We start from the raw sequence: 18,217 nt of genomic DNA, 5'->3' as shown, positions 1-18,217 counted from the left end.
AATAAGGAAATTGAAAACTTGAATAATTTGATAAATGAACTAAACCTAACACATGCACAGAACAATGTACACCAGGATATGCATTCTTCTGAAGTGCTCATGGATCATTCTCCACAATAGACCGTGTGTTGGGATACAAAACAGGTCTTAAGTTAATATAAAAGGATTGAAATTATACAAGGTACTCTCTCTGATCATAATGGAATGAAAATGGAAATCAACAACAGGCATAGGACCAAACATTGCACGAATTTATGGAGTTTAAAGATATTCTTAGTCAGGGGGTCAAAGAAGAAATTTCAAGAGAGATCAGCAAATATCTCAAGACAAATGAAAGCAAGAATGCAACCTATTAAAACGTATGGAGCACAACAAAGACAGTGCTGAAAGGGAAATTTATAGCCCAAACATCTACATTAGAAAAGGAAGAAGAAAATAAAATATAAAGATCTTTTATCTTTTTAAAATAAAAAAAGAGGAACTTTTTTTTCCTCTTTTTTTTTTTTTCCTCTGGAGGAACTAGGAGAATAGCAAACGAATTCCAAAACAAGCAGAAAGAAAAAAGATTAGAGCAGAAATAAGTGAAATTGAGAGCAAAATATTTTTTTAAAAAGCTAATCCTTTGATAAGATCAACAAAATGACAAGACCTTAGACTAGACTGACAAAGACAAAAAGAGGATGATGCAAATAAATAAAATCAGAAGTGAAGAGAGAACATTACTACTGACTCCACAGAAATGAAAAAAATAGAAGAGGATACTATGAACAACTGCACCAACAAACTAGATAATTTAGGTAAAATGGACAATTTTCCAGAAATTCATGAACCCACAGTGACTCTAGAAGGAATGAAAGATCTCAACAAACCAACCACAAGAGACAGCAACAGTCATCAGAAACCTCTTAACAAAGCCCAAGACTAGATGGCTACAAAGGTGAATTCTACCAATCATTCAAAGAATAATTAATACCAATAATTTCTTCAGAAAACTAAAGAGGAAGGAAAGCTACCTAAGTCATTCAATGAAGCCATCATCACCCTAATACCAAAGCCTGATAAAGATACTACAAGAACGGGAAATTACAGACCAATCTTTTCTAATGAATAAAAAAAAAACTTCAACAAAATGCTTGCAAATCAAATCCACCCTTGCATACCCGGGTTTTATTGATTTCAATACAAAATCAATGTAATATACCATATTAACAAATCAAAGGAAAAGAACCACATGATCATCTCAATTGATGAAGAAAAGGCAAAATCCAGATCCCTTCTTGTTAAAAACACTTCTAAAGTGTTTTAGGATGGATTAGGAGGAAACATTCTAAATATAATAAAGGATATATATGAAAATCTCATCATATTCAATGTTGAAAGACTGAAAACATTCCCTCTAAGATCTGGAACAAGACAAGGATGCCCACGGTCATCTGTTATTCAGCATTGTACTAGAAGTTCTAGCTAGAGCAATTAGGCAAGAAAAAGAAATAAAAGACATCCAAACTGGAAAGGAAGAAGTAAAACTTTCACTGTTTGCAGGTGATATGCTCCTATACCTAGAGAGTCCCCCAAAATCTACAAAGCAACTAGACTTAAGTTCAGCAAAGTAGTCGTATACAAGATCAACATGCAAAAATCAATACTGTTTCTATATACTAGTAGTAAGCAATCTGAGGAGGAAATCAAGAAAAAAAAATTCCATTTTCAATAGCAACTAAAAGAAATACTTAGGCATAAACTTAACCAAGGATGTAAAGGTCCTGTATTCAGAAAACTACAAGGCATTGCTAAAAAAATTTTAAAAGACCTAAGTAAATGGAACATTCTGTGTTCATGGATTGGAAGCCTAAACATTGCCAGGATGTCAGTTCAACCCAAATTGATTTACAGATTCCATGCAATCCCAATCAAAATTCCAAAAGACTACTTTGCAGATTTGGTAAAGCCAATTACCAAATTTATTTGGAAGGCTAAAAGGCCCTGAAAATTTATTTGGAAGGCTAAGGGGCCAAAAACATCTTGAAAAGAAAAATGAAGTTGGAGGACTTTCACTTCCTGATTTTAAAACCTATTACAAAGCTACAGTGATAAAACAGCATGATATTGACATAAATATAGACATATTTATGAATGGAATAGAATTGAGAGTTCATACAGACCATCATATCTGTAGTCAATTGATTTTTGATAAGGCTGCCAAGTCCACCCAACAGGGACAAAGCAGTTTCTTCAACAAATGGTGCTGGGAAAACAATATCCATATCCAAAAGAATGAAAGAGAACCCCAGTCTTATACCTTATACAAAAAATTAACTCAAAATGAATCAAAGAGCTAAATATAAGCCAGTACCATAAAACTGCTAGAAGAAAATTTAGGGAAGCATCTTCAAGATTTAGTGATAGGCAATGATTTCTTAGACCTTGCACCAAAAGCACTAGCAATGAAAGAAAAAATCGATAAATGGGACCTTTTCAAAACTGATTACTTCTGTGCTTCAAAGGACTTTGGCAAAAGGGTAAAAATGGCAGTTTACTCAATGGAAGAAAATGTTTGGAAACCACATATCTGATAAGGTTTAAATATCCAGAGTACATAGAAAGAAATTCTACAACTCAATGATAAAAGGACAACCCAATTTAAAAATGTACAAAAGATATGAATAAACTTTTGTCGAAAGAGGAACTACAAATGACTAAAAAATACATGAAAAGGTGTTCAACATCACTAGCTTTTAGGGAAATACGAATTATAACTGCAGTGAGATATCATTTCACACCTACTAGAATGGCCACTATTACAAAAATAGAAAACTGCAAGTGTTGGAGAGGATGTGGAGAAAAGGGAACATTTGTTCACTGATGGTAGGAATGTAGAATGGTGCAGCCACTGTAGAAGACAGTTTGGTGGTTTCTCAGGAAGCTAAGTACAGAACTGCCATATGACCTGGCAACCCCACAACTAGGTATATACCCAGAAGAACTGAAAGCAGGGACATGAGCAGACAGTTAGGACACTGATGTCCATAGCAGCATTATTTACTATTGCCAAAAGATGGAAACAACCCGTGTCCATCAACCGATGAATGGATTATGCAGCTATGAGAAGAAATAAAGTCATGAAGCATGTGATTGCATGGATGAACCATCAGGATATCATGTTTAATGAAATAAGTCAGTCACAAAAGGACAAATATTGAATGACCTCATTAATATGAATTAAATATAACTAACAAACTCATGGTATTAATACCTAATTCCCTCCCCCCCCCCCCAAATTCTTGAAGATAGAATGAGGGCAGAGAATGGGGAGCTGATGTTTAATGTTTAATTTCTGTTTAAATGTTTAATTACATTTAATATGTAATAAAGTTAATTGTAAATGTTTGGAAATGAATGGAGATGATGGGAGCACATTATAATGAGAATAACTAACAGCAATGGCATATGGATGTGGCTGGTTGAAAAAAAAAGTTTAGGGCCATGGATGTCACTAGAAGGAAAGCCAGATAATGAATCATAGGACAGTATACCATAGTGAACCCTCTTGAGGACGAAGATGCTCTAGAATTGATTGTGGTGATGAATGCACAACTCTGATTATACTAAAAGACCTTAATCATATACTTTAGATGGATTGTATGGTATATGAATTTATCTCAATAAAACTGCTTTGAAATAATTTCAAACTCCACTGCAGCAGGAGAGTCAAACTCCACTGGGACAGGAAAGACACCCTCTTAATATTTTTAAATCAAGAACCTAAGCCAACCCACCCCAATTCCTACCTTATCACACTAGTTAAACCTGACATTCACAGTAGCCCAAAACTTTAACCCATAGAAACCTATAGTGCAACATAATACTAAAAAATCATGACCATAATCATATTAAACTGCTGCTTTCCTTATATATATGACCAAGTATTTGAGGTCTCTGTACATGCTCCATAATCAGTTGTTCTAATTGCATTGCACTTTCCAACAAAAGCTCTTTCTGTCTTTGAAACCCTTATCAGAGATTGCCTGTTATGCACATCAGGCAGCAAGCCTGCTTGGTAACAAGAACAAAGGTAATTACTGTTAAAAAAAGAAAAGGACAATGATAAAAAAAATATCAAATGTAATAAGTATTCTACACAAATGCAAGGTGTGGATGGTGGGGCTGTGTGTGGGAATCCTGTATTTTATGTGTGATTGTTCTGTAAATACACTTCTCTAATAAAATAGATAAATACATTGGCTGCCTAAAAAAAAAAATTTCAAAAATGAATTACATCTACACCCCCCATACACACTCTCTCTTTCGAAACTCATTTCCAGAGCCTTCAATCCAGGTCTCTCCGTGCTGGGAGCAACCTTTGCTAGAGTTTTCTTATATCCTATATAGTAACTTTTGTCATGGTTTATTATCTAGATTAAACTTTGTATCATTGTAATTTCTGTCTTCTGAATGGAACTACACTGTTACAGTAGAAAGGAGAAATAAACAGACTAAGCAGAAGGAACACACTGCAGTCATCTTAGCAAAACATCATCATCCATCTACTAATGCTGATTTGAATGTATTAATCCAGTCATCCTGTGACTTATCTGGTTTTCCTTCTTTAATGACTGTCAGTTTGCTGGGAAACATCCTCAAGTATCTCCTCAAAGAAGGGTGCATCAGAGGTCATGTTTGAAGATCATGCATCTCTAAAAACATCTTTAGGCTGCCTTTCTGTTTGACTGGTATCTTGGCTAAGTAGAGAATGCTAGGTTGAAAATCAATTTGAAAGGCATTGTGACACTGTAGTCTAGCTACTAGTGCTATTTAAGAGAAGTCTGTTGTCATTTTCATTCTCAGTCTTTTTAGGTTATTTTTTTTTCCCTATGGAAGCATAGAGCTGCATTCTACAAGGGAGGATGAATTGTTCCAAGATACTGCACAGAGGCTCGCCACTGGGATCAAACCCCAGTTGGCTGATTCCTTGATGCTCATAACTGGCTTATCCTCCCCTCTCTCACTCTCCTCCTCCCTCACTCCTGTGTCCAGGGATGCCGCCTGAAATAAAGTATTTGTCTCAAGTTCTGCTTTTGAGGGAACCCGAACTAAGGCATATGGGAAAGAGAGTTGTGTTTCTGACCTGAGTCAAAGCCAGGTACACACAGAGGCACACCAGCTAGACAGTACATTTAGGGCATTAAACAGCCACTGAAGCTGACAGCTGACACGACTGCTGCCTCCACAGGACATCAAAGCAGGAGTGTTTGAGCCAGATAGACATAGGTTCAAATCCCAGCTTCAGTACTTACTCATAGTACAATCTTAGGGGTTAAAGAAGTAGCTTGGTCTCCATTTCTTCAACTGTGGGAGTGGAAACAGCACCAACTTTACAGGATTGTCTGAGAGGCTTGAACAAGGAACACGGTGGGTATATTTTGGAAGGAAGCCCAGCCTCCTTTCTGAGGCAGCCATAGGGCTGAACTGCTCAGATCTCCCTTCAAGAAAGAGCTTGCTGTTTTGATGCAAGGAGTTCAGTGAGCTGAAAGGCTTCAGCTGCAGCACCTTTCCATCCACCTCACTCTCCAGCTGACAATGTGCTCTTTCCTAGGCAACCCCCAGCTAATGAGCGAAGGTGACAGGGTACTAGGGCCTGGTCATTTCCACCCAACACAGATTTCTATAAGGGGAAATCATTGCTCAAGAGTTCCCCAAAGGACTCGCTGAGACTTTCTGTACATGCATTGGAATCTGAGGCTCTTCCTGCCCAATCCTCCTTCCTCCTCTTTCTATCTTTCATACGCACAGCCCTTCCCCACTGCAGGTAATGCTCTTTCACTCCTACCACCCTGTCAGTTGGGTCCTCTGGAAGGATGGCACTGACATACTTTTCTCTTCTTCCTTTGTTTCTGAATAGGCCTGCATGAAATACTCTATTCTTTGGCAGCGCCAGACAGTTTTCAAAGGACTTTGCTGGAGGGTCTCTAGGCTTTTGATGCCAAGTGAGATCTCTGAAAAGGAAACAGTATCAATCAGGGTTCTTCCATTGCAAATGTATTAGTCATTTAATAATGTGTAAGAATGCTGTGGGATACTCAGAAACTTTAAGGAAAATTTAAAGAACCAGGCTCAGAAAGGAGAGGAACCCGACAGCTCACAATCTCCTGGAATTGGAGAACTCTTTTCTTAGGACACCATTATTGAGATTAATAAACTGCAGTTAATTTTTGGCCTTGTAACATCGTAGTGAGGGTTCAGATTCTAGAGAGAAGGTGTCTAATTGGCCCAGGAGTTGTTGAAGCACTTTGGAAAGCAATTCTGACACTGATGGACAGACCCATTGACACTGTACCCAAAGCAAGAGCAGAGTGGCTGTAATCCAGGGGGGATGGGTCTGCTACGCAGCTAACTGTATTCACAGAATTTGATAGAACTTAATGAGAGAAAGAAAAGTGCCCGCCCTGTCCCAATTCATGCCAAGAGCTCCGAGCAATATATTTCCAGTGCATTTTCACTTATTCTCCTGCCTAAACTACCATTCATTCCTCCCCTAAGTATTTGAGTGTTTTGAGTTCAGTACCGCTATGCAAAATCTTAATGGTTTTCATCTCCTAACGTATCAGATATGGAGTCAAAGAATTAAATTCTTTCAGAAATAGTTGTCTGGGATTAGTAAACTGTCTCCCTTTCCTGCAGAAGAAAACAACCTCCTCTCCACCCAGCCCCTCCCTCCACTCTCCTTGGTGCTGGAGGACACTGGTCTGGATGTTCCAATGTCATCATCAGGCCCTGTGGGATTTTGGCAACCTTGCAAAGGTTTTGGGATTTATTAAAATCTTTAATGACCATTTCACATTTCTTTGACTTTTCAGATTAAACTCCTTGCACCAACCCTAAAGACTTCCAATAGGTGGGAGATTCATTAACATGCTGAAGGCTGACAGCTCAGTCCAGAGGCCCATAGCAGATGTGGTACTCTACCCACATTCTCTAGGTAGGCATTCACCTTTAAGTGCTAAAGCCTGCTCCTGCCAACACATGCAACTCTGCTAAAGGACTCCCAAGGGGTTTGTTTGGTTTTTTGTTTTGATTGCTCATAGATTGAACTGGAAATACAGAATTAATATCTCAGGGAGAAGCCCTCAACCAGTGACATACGGGAATTTGCTAGATAAATACACCTTGCCCCTTGGTGAGATAACGTGGCCTCCCAAAGTTCCTCTGCAGGGCTGAGCTCCACTCTTCCACAGCAGTCACTTTTGAAAATGCACCTTTATCAGCTGCCTTCCCCTCCTGTTCTGCTTTCCAACAGCACTGTTGGTTCCTTGGATCACTTCCCAAATAAACTACTTGCGCACATATCCTTGTCTCAGTTTTTATTCCCCAGAAGTACACCCTAAGGCAAAGCCAATGGTTAATCAACTAAAGTTTCTGTCCCAGAAGACTTAGAGAACAGGAGCACCACCCCCACCCCCACCCCCACCCCCAGGCATGAAAGTCTTGGGGAGGAGGCACTAGGTAGTGCCCCCTGGGCATTTATGAGAAACCTGTCCATTCAAACTAAACCCCTCCCCTAAATGATCTGGGACCCCCACCCCTATGTGCCCAGCAGTTTCTGCTCTAAAGGCCTGGGGGACACCAGGATGCTGCTGCTAGGAATTGAAGGGATGCAAGAAAGGGAGGCTTTTCACTGCCGATAGGCACATTTCACACTGACATGCTACTGGGGGGGTGGAGGACTATATTTATTTAAAACATCAGTTGCCATAGTAACATCCTCACGGCCTAATATTTATTCTAAGTCATGCAGTAAATACCCTTGGGAAGGGAGAGAGAGAGAGAGAAGTCCCATGAGAGTGCAGTGCAGCTTTGGGACCCAAACAGCAAGCAGGCAGTCGCCTGGAAAAGACAAGGCAGTGCCAGCCCCACCTCTCTGAGATCACCCTCCAAACACCTGCCCACAGATTTCACTGTTATTTTGCAACCCATGAAACAAGTAAGTTCAAAGGCCTTGTGGCCTGTTGCAATCAACCCAGAGACCAGATGAATCACAGCTCCTCTTAGGAGGCTAGAAATGTCTACTGGAGTGACGTCAGCCAGGGCTCAAAACAGGTTTGCTGACAACAACCTTCCAGCCTTGGCACAGCGGTAAGAAGCGGACACAGAGACCAGTTCACGGAGCCGCTGACCTCGCCACAGCACTCTCGCGATGCTGGTTGTTTGCCCGGCTTGTGCCAAGTCACCTGGAGGCCACCCTGTCCCCCGGAAAAAGGGAAAATCCAAAAAGAGCGGCTTTTAAGGGCCAGAGGAAAAGCTTGCTCCAGGGGTCCCCACCTAGACATGCTCTCCCTGACCCTGAGCCCGATTGGAGGTTTCTGATTTCCTCTAGTGGTGTCTTTACTTCCGCATTATGATAAGTCCCCAAAGGGTAATTCCAACCTCTGAGACCCTCAAAGACTCTGAGGACCTCTGGAATGTCCTACTCTTAAGGGTTTGGACAGAGGTCCTCCTGGCCGTAGAGGCTGAGCACAGCTTTGGGTCACCTATCCTGCTCCCTGAGCAGCTTCTCATGCCCTGCCTTGGCTATGCTGGGCCAGTTATATCCCAGGCTTTGGGTCACCGGTTTTCATCTGTAGCCTGGACCCAACAGTACTCCATTCACAGTATTTTTCCTTGAGAATTAAATAATGATTCTAAAGCTCCTAACACACAGCACTCTCAGTGATTAGTGATTGTTAATATTATTCAGAGGAGCTCTAGCAGAAGAAAGCACACAGCCTCTCTCCTCCAAACATTTCAATAATAACTACAATATCAGCCACTGATGTTTATTGACCATTTAATATGTGCAAGGGTCTGACTCATTTAATGATCTCAGTAACCTTCCAGGGGTCAATGTCATGTGCAGTGCACAAATGGGCAAGCTCCAGTTTCCTCATCACAGAGGTTAAAAAAGTTGCCCAAAGTCACACAGCTGGGAAGCCATGGAGCTGGGACTTGACCCCAGAGCTGGCTGACTCCTTAATTTAAGCATCATGTCATGAGAGTAATCACACAGCATTGCCTTGCGCAGGAAGATGGTAACAAAAGCACAGGTGGAGGATGTGGAAGCAGGGAGAGACCAGCTCTGGCTTTGTGGATGAGGTACTCTGGGTCAGGGGTGAAGGGCTGCCTGGTAGTATTAGTCTTAGCTCTTAGCCTGCCCTTGTTATTGAGTCTTCTACCCCGGACCTGGTTTGGCTGCCATAAAGACTTCTCCACAGTATTGATATGGAGCATTACACAGAAGGGGAAGGTTCCAGGAATACAGCAGGGCCTTGCCATAGCTGGAATCTACCCTCCTATGATCTGGTGGCTGTTAGTGTAGCCTTGAAGATGAATGAGAAGAGAGAATGGACCCTAAGGTCCCACCATCACTTCCCCTTGGACAAGCAAAATCAAACTAAATAGTCATCAAGCAGTGTATTAGTCCAGCAGGTCTGGGCAAGACTAGCTGTTTGACATTGGTATTTTCATTTTTCAAATGGAAATAATGCCCACCCATAGCAGATGCTGTTGGGGTCCCATGTAGCCTCCACTGGAGGTTACAAAGGGGACAGTTCCTGAAAGCCCAGAGCTTCCTGCCTGAGGGCATTCTCTGGCCATAGCAGTGAACTTAACTGGGGCTCTCAACCTGTGAGGGATGAGGGTCCATAGAGACCTAGCCCTGTCCCTTGCCCTTGATGGGATGTGAGTCTGAGGTGTGCTGCACATGTGCTTTCAGGGGTTCCCATCAGAAAGGAGCTCTGGTTGCCCACTTTGTGGTCTGCCCGTTAATGTGCCCTGGATCAGCTTTCCATCCCTCCCTGATATATCCACATCATCACCATACTTCCTGGGTCACCTGCCAAATAAACTACCCAAGTCTTTCATCTCAGGGCCTGCATTTGGAGAATCCAACCGCAGGTACCACGTCATACAGTTAGGAAAGGTTGAATGAGAAGGTATGTCAAGCTCTTAGCAAAGTGAACACTTTAATACCATTTAAACTCTCTTGTCATATAGAACACATACTTGGGAGGCAGATTCTGGGCCATTAGGCCATCTGCTCTCCTATTATGCATGTAGTAATAAACTCTTTCTCTTTTTGAAACCCTAGTGTCTCAGGAATTGGTAATTGAGCACTTCAGGCAGAAGAATCCGTGGCCTTTGGTAACAATTTGGTGACACTCTGGGATGAATGCCTGAATCTCTGGAGCCCCAGCCAAGCAGCATTAGAGACTTTTGGCACCTTGAGAAAGCTTCAAGGAGAGAAGTGGTTTCCAGTTCCATGTCCAGACATCTGACTGGAGACTTGAAACCTCTAGATTGTTCCAATGCCAGAGAAGTTCTGAAACCCGGAGGTACTGGGCTCTCAAGAATAACGACTGGTTTCATCAGTTCATCCCTTTGCCCCTTAAACCTTATTAACAACTTACTGCTCTGTCAAACTGATAGGAGTAAAACCATAGGTATGCCATAGTAGAATACAAATAGCACCCTCTAACCAGTTTTTCTCTCCTAGACTCCTTCACAGGACCAATACTGGAAAGCAGACTTAGGATAGAGGCACTGAACAATTTTACACAGCAAGGCTTAAATGACAGCCTCAAGAGTTTATCTCTTTTAAACACTAAAGTGACCCTAATGTGTAAAGCAGCAATACAAAACCAAATGGCTTTAGATGTCTTAACAGTTTCACAGGGAGGGGCATATGCTATAATAAAAACTGAATGTTGTACCTATATACCTGATGAATCTGGAAATGAAACTAAAGTATTAAAACATGAAAAATAAAATGAATGCCATAGATAGTAGCTCCACCTCCTTTGGCATATTTGATTTGCTTTGCTGGCTTCCCACAGGAATAGGGTCCTGATTTTGTTCAGTATTACAAGGAGGGCTAATGGACCTAATAATAATTATGAGCATACTCATTTTTAAAACAAGCCTCTGCCTCTTATCCCAGCCCTGCCATAACTGAAATATGGAGACATCTTAATGCTCCAGAAAAAAAAAAAAAACTGAAGTTAAAGAATATATCTAACGACAATCTAAGAAGTTCCACTCCCCAAACCCTTAGGGGTTTCTGCCTTTGTCAGCAGGAAGTAGCCAGAGTGATCTTTGGCCAGATATACCCCAAGATTGGAGAATGGTCAAAGGACAGGGAGAAATTGTAACCAAGAAATCAGGATTTAAGGGATGATTTTGATTAGTGAATCTTTATATAAATATTCCTTTTTTGCTTTCTGGAATATTGGAGTAGACAGGAAAATACCTGAAATCTCTGTATTGTAATCCAGCCACTGCCTTGATCTCTGATAACAATTGTAGAGCCCTTATCTTCTGCCCCTGTGATTGTAAAAACCTTGTGACTAACCTTCATCTGTACCTAGGTATTGAGTTTTTCAACTTTAGAGTATTGCAATCACTAAAGATAGCCCCTAATGGCTGTTAATGAAGGGTCTTGGATCTACACAGAACTAACCCACCCCAAGTCCTAAATTACCTTGACAACAGAAACTGGATTTAACCTAAGTGGACCCACCTGACGTGCAGTAGCTTAGACTTTAACCTACAAGTCACCTATGCCCCATTCTGCCATCTTCTTTCATACACTCAATGACTAAGCATGTCATCAATCTGTACATGCTCAATAATTAGGTCACCTATAATTACATCATCTGGGACCACGGTACTCATTATTCTAAACCCTGTCCACTTTTTCTCTAATAAAACTACACATTACTGCAGTTTGGGGAAGACAGAATCTGGGCCATCAGGCCATCTGCTCTCCTACTACACACATAGTAATAAACTCTCTCTTTGAAAAAAAAAAACCAATACATACTTGGGGTGTTGTAAGGTTTAGCTGAGAATTTACTTTGTAAACTAATGAGTCCATTAAGTATTCCACATTCCATAAGCCTTGGAGGCCTATAGGCTGGGATGAAATTTGGCTATGGATGATCCTTTACTTAATTCTTAATCCTCACATGGATCACCGAGGAAAACTTCATCTTCTAAATCAGTTTTTCAATAAATTTCTCCTTAGCCCAAACAGAAGGTACATGGAATAGGTAAGGCCTTAGGCAATATGGTGCAGTAGCCACCCTTTACCTCTCACCATTCAAGCTTACATTCCTTCCTGCTGTCCAAAGAGAGATCTCCTCCCATGTAGGTGAATCCTTGTGCTCCCCAAGTTTAACTTCACTCAGCTATAAAAATAGAAAACTAGATCATGAGCAAATTCATATGAATGTGTGACTGACTGATAGTTTTCCATTGCACTAAGGGACATTTAGTTGAAAAGGAGAGTAAGCCATCTCCTTGGCCATGTGGGCATATTGGAAGCAGGTCTTCCCCATTATCCTTGAACCAGGCTTAAAATTTTCTTTCAGGGGGAAATTCAACTTCCCCAAGTGGAGAATTCTTGATATTCTCACAAGCAGTGGGGACAACCAAAGCAAAAGCTAAGCCCCCAATCCTGGGGTTTCTTCATATGAAACTTAACCCTGCAAAGTATAAGTTAAGTCTACTTACAATTAGGCCTAAGAGTCACCCCAAGAGAACCTCTTTTGTTGCTCAGATGTGGCCTCTCTCTCCAGCCAATGCAACAAGCAAGCTCGCCACCCGCCCCCCTCTCTACATGGGACATGACTCCCAGGGGTGGAGATCTTCCTGGCAACATAGAACAGAAATCCTAGAATGAGCTGGGACTCAGCATCAAGGGATTGAGAAAACCTTCTCGACCAAAAGGGGGAAAAGCGAAATGAGACAAAATAAAGTTTCAATGGCTGAGAGATTCCAAACAGAGTTGAGAGGTTAACCTGGAGGTTATTCTTATGCATTAAATAGATATCACCTTGTTAGTCAAGATGTAATGGAGAGGCTGGAGGAACTGCCTGAAAATGTGGAGTTGTGTTCCAGTAACCACGTTTCTTGAAGATGGTTGTATAATAATATAGCTTTCTCAATGTGAGTGTGAAAACCTTGTGTCTGATGCTCCTTTTATCTACCTCATCAACAGATGAGTAAAACATACAGAATAAAAATAAATAATGGGGGAACAAATGTTAAAATAATTTAGTAGATTGAAATGCTAGTGATCAATGAAAGGGAGGGGTCAGGGGTATGGTATGTATGAATTTTTTTCTGTTTTCTTTTTATTTCTTTTTCTGAATTGATGCAAACGTTCTAAGAAATTATCATGATGATGAATATACAACTATGTGATGATATTGTGAATTACTGATTATATAGAATGTTTGTGCTTGTCGTTATATTTTTTAAAAATTAAAAAATTAATAAATTTCCTTTCAGAATTCTGTTTCAGGTGACACTTTGATATGCTTTTTGAATTTTGCTTCATAATGTATCCATAGTTTAGAGAAATAGAATTGTGGCACAAAGTTGCCAACACGTTGAATGTAGGTCAAATGCCTGACTTCTAATACAGAAACCCCTTGAAAGTGTTTTTTTTGGCTCATGGCCTTTGGGTTCTCTCCACAGGGCTACTTTGTGTGCTTTCAGAAAAGAAAATCAGAAAAAAAAATCAAGACACATGGCAAAAATATTAACATCAGAAAATTAAAGAGAGCCTAGACTCCTCCATTCACAGTTCCCACTCCTAACTAGAGCAGAGCTTCTCAAACCTCAGTGTAATGAGAGTCTCTGAGAGGAGTTTTAAACTTACAGATCCCCAGGTCCCAATCCTGGAGACTGATTCTGTTGGTGTGGGGGTAGGATTTGAGATTCTTTATCAAACTGGGATGTTGGTCATTTTAATGGAATTCATTTTTGGATTCTCACTTAGTTCCTTTAAATTACTGTTTCTCAAAGAGAGATGTCCCGCATAGATCTTGAAAGTCTGATGTTTCACAAGGAATTGTGTACCTCAAGCATTAGAAACCTACAAAGTCATTCTATTACATGAATATCTTTTTTTAACTTTATATTTTGAAGTAATTTCAAACTTACAGGACTTGCAAACTAATACAAACCCCATACAAAGAACCTCAACGTACCCAGCCCCCAGATACTCAGATCCACCAACTTTGCCACCTTTGCTTTATCATTCTATCTATCCATCTATTCATCAATCCATTTTCTGAACATTTGAGTGTAAGTTGTATACATTGTGTTCCATGAACATTTAATACAGCCATGAACATTTCCTAAGAACAAGGATATTCACTTACGTTACCACCTTAAATGCCGATATCGTTTAAGAAACTTAATCTCAATATAAAGTTTATAGTCTGTATTATAATTTTTCATGTGCCCCAACAATGTCCTTTTAAGCCTTTTATCCTCCATTGTTAGATTCTACCCATTATCATGTGTTGCATTTATTTGTCATTATCATTAGCGTCTCTCTTTTTTTTTTTTGTAATTGTTGAAACATATATGCAACATAAATCTTCCCAACTCCAAGCCCTCCCAACCATACCATTCAGTGGGATTAATCAAATTCACAGTGTTGCAATATCCTCACCAATATCCATTACTATAACTCTCCCTTCACTTCAACCAGAGACCCTACACTCATTTTAAATTAATTACCATGACTCCCGCTCCCTGTACTCTGCTTTCTGTCTCTAAGAATTTTCTTTGTGGTTGTCATGGGGCCTAAATGTAGCATCCTAAATCTATAACAACCTCATTTGCTTAGATACCAACTAAACTTCCATAGCATGTATAAACTATGTTCCTATACCCCTTTATCCTTTAACATTTATGTAGTTCTTACCATGAATTAGGTATTTATACAATGTGAGTCCACTGATTAGACACTACATTTTTAAAAAGTGGAATTACAAAGCAAAAATACAATAGTACTGGTATCTTATATTCTCATGATCTTATCTTTATTGCAGATCTTTATTTTCTCAATGTGACTTTGATCTATTGCCTAGTATCCTTTCCTTTTAACCTATGACCTTCAGCAGTTCTTATAGGGCTGGCCTAGTGGTGATGAAGTTCCTCAGCTTTAGCTTATCTGGGAATGTTTTAGTCCTTTCCTTATTTTTGAAAGACAGTTTTGCCAAATGTAAAATACTTGGGCAATTTTTCACTTTTAGTACTTTAAATGCCTTCTTGCTGCCATATTGCCTCCTTGGTATCCAATGAGAAATCGGGACGTAATATTATCAGGGCGCTTTGCATGTTGCTTCTCTCTTAGGGCTTTCAGAATTCTCTATCTTTGGCATTTGACAGTTTGATTATAACATGTCACAGTGTGAGCCTATCTGACTTTATCCTTTTTGGAGTTCATTGACTATCTTGGATGTGTCTATTTATGTCTTTCATCAAATTTAGGAAGTTTTCAGCCATTATATCTTTGAATATTCTCTCTGCCCCTTTATCCCTCTCTTATCCTTCTGGCATCTCACAATTTGTATGTTGGTACTCTTGATGGTGTCCCACAGTTTCCTCAGGTTCTGTTCACTTTTCTTCATTCTTTCTTCCTTCCCTGCCTCATACTAGATATTTCAATTGTCTTATCTTCTAGTTCTCTGATTCTTTTTCTGCCATCTTCAATCTGCTGCTGACAGGTAGAGGAGTCTAAGAAATTTTTTATTTGTTACTGTGGTCTTCAGCTCTATTTGATTCATTTTAAAATATTTTTTATTGGGATACTTTCCTGCACATACAGCCCATTAAAAAAGTATAAATCAATGGCTCACAATATCATCACATTGTTGTGTATTCATCACCATGATAATTTTTAGAACATTTGTATCACTCCAGAAAAATGAATAATAAAAAAAACCATATATCCCATGCCCCTTGGCCCTCCCTCTCATTGACTACTAATATTTCAATCTACCCAATTTTTTTAACCCCTCACTCTCCCATTCTTTCTTTATATTTTTTGTCCTTATTTTTTTACTCATTTGTCCACACCCTGGATAAAGTTAGTATCAGCCACAAGGTTTTCACAATCACACAGTCACAGCTATATAGTTATACAATCATCTTCAAGAATCAAGACTACTGCAATATAATTCAACAGTTTCAGGTACTTCCCTCAAGCCACTCCAATACACCATACCCAAAAAGGATATCTATGTAATGCATAAGACTAACCTCCAGGATACCTCTTAACTCTGTTTGAAATCTCTCAGCCACTGAGACTTTATTTTGTCTCATTTCTCTCTTCCCCCTTTTGGTCAAGAAGGCTTCTCAATACCATGATGCCAGGTACCAGATCATCTCTGGGAATCATGTCCCAAGTTACCAGGGAGATTTACACCCCTAGGAGTCATGTCCCACATAGTGAGGAGGGCAGTGAGTTCACCTGCCGAGTTGGCTTAAAGAGAAAGGCTAAACTGAGCAAAAAAGAGGTTCTCTGGGGTGACTTTTAGGCATAATTATAAGTAGACTTAGCTTCTCCTTTGCAGGGATAAGTTTCATAGGGGCGAGCCCCAAGATCGAGAGAGCTCAGCCTACTGAAATGACTGTTCCTATGCTTGTGAGAATATCAGGAATTCCACAGATGGGGAAGTTGAATATTTCCTCTTTTCTCCCAAGTTCCCCAAGGGGACTTTGCAAATACTGTCTTATTTCCTCCCCAAATTACTCTGCGATGTATCAGGGTATCACACTAACCTGTATAATCCAACAAGATCTCATGCCTTATTCAAGATTCCACATAATTATGGGGTAAAAATAAACTGGTCATACAAGTTAAATTAGATGTTGTGCTACCCAAAATATAAATTTTGCACCAAATAAACATCTCTTCCTTTGGTCTCATACAGAAATTGAAGTTTTGAAATACAGACCATATCATCCTTTACCCTGTATCTGGTTTACCTTGGTCCTATCCAGATCAGCTTCATTCATATCTCTAGTTGAAGTCTGATCACTTTTTCAACTTTTTAAAATAGTTGCTGTATGGGATAATGCTGACTTTCATAGCTTCAGAGCTCTGAGTCTCAGGGGTCACCCAAATACCCAATGTTTCAACGAATGACCAGGTATATACATAAATAGCTCGGTATCTCAAAATTTAGAAATAACAGTTACAATTCTAGAACAGATGTGACTGCTGTAGGAGCTTGCGATCTAGGAACCTTTATGATAGGCCCCAACCTTGATAACTCATGCTTTTAACTTCAATTCTCCAAGTCTGTATATTATAGTTAGTCTATATGAGTGAGGCATAAAAATATTCATCTTTTTGTTTCTGACATACTGTCCTCAATGTTCATTCACCTAGTTGCATGCCTCACAACTTCATTCCTTCTTGCAGCTGCTCAGTAGTCTGTTGTATGTATGCATCACAGTTCCCACTTCAATTTACTAGTCCTTGTACCCTTAGGCTACCTCCATCCACTGCCACCATAAACACCAATGTACAAATGTCCATAAACACCAGTGTGCAAATGTCATTCATATCTCCACTCTCAGTTCCTCCACGTATATATATAGCAATAGGATTGCAGGATCATTTGGCAACTGTGGTGGTTAGATTCAGTTGTCAGCTTGGCCAGGTGAAGGCACCTAGTTCTGTCGCTGCAGACATGAGCCAATGGTACATGAACCTCATCTGTTGCTGATTACATCTGCAGTGGACTAGGAGGCATGCCTGGGGCAATGAATGATGTTTGACTTAATTGGCTGGTGTTTAAATGAGAGACTGCAATGTTGCACAGCCAAAGCAGCTCAGCATACCTCATCTCAGCACTCGCAGCTCAGCCCAGGCCTTTGGAGATGCAGAAAGAAATCACCCTGGGGAAAGTTATTGGAACCCAGATGCCTGGAGAGAAGGCCAGTAGAGATCACCCTGTGCCTTCCCACGTAAGAAAGAACCTCAGTTGAAAGTTAGCTGCCTTTCCTCTGAAGAACTAATGAAATAAATCCCCTTTTATTAAAAGCCAATCCATCTCTGGTGTGTTGCATTCCAGCAGCTAGTGAACTAGAACAGCAACCCACCCCTAGCCTCCTGTGGAAACACCACACTGCCATCCAAAGGGACAGCACCTCTCAGCTTGCCTACCAACAGTGAATAGGTACATTTCTTTCTCCACATTTTCTCCAACACTTGTATCTCTCTGCCTTTTTTTTTTTTTTTTTTTTTTTTTTTTTTGTCACATGGGCAGGCACTGGGAATCAAACCCGGGTCTTTGGCATGGCAGGTGAGAACTCTGCCTGCTAAGCCACCATGGCCTGCCCCTCTCTGTTCATTTTTAAACAGTTTTATTTACAC

At 40.1% G+C, this 18,217-nt stretch overlaps 1 long non-coding RNA gene across 1 annotated transcript in view; it reads right to left on the bottom strand.

Annotated features, from left to right (window-relative positions):
- Positions 1-5,599: 5,599 nt before the first annotated feature.
- Positions 5,600-18,217, bottom strand: part of LOC143657956 (uncharacterized) — a 33,125-nt gene continuing 20,507 nt past the window's right edge. The window contains exon 4 of the long non-coding RNA XR_013163033.1: positions 5,600-5,993. This is a non-coding gene — a long non-coding RNA (uncharacterized LOC143657956). The remainder of the gene's footprint in view (positions 5,994-18,217) is intronic.

This window comes from Tamandua tetradactyla, chromosome 15 (genome assembly GCF_023851605.1).
Source record: "Tamandua tetradactyla isolate mTamTet1 chromosome 15, mTamTet1.pri, whole genome shotgun sequence".
Taxonomy (NCBI): domain Eukaryota; kingdom Metazoa; phylum Chordata; class Mammalia; order Pilosa; family Myrmecophagidae; genus Tamandua; species Tamandua tetradactyla.
Note: the sequence above shows the minus strand (reverse complement) of the source record. Positions and strands in the feature narration are given on the sequence as shown.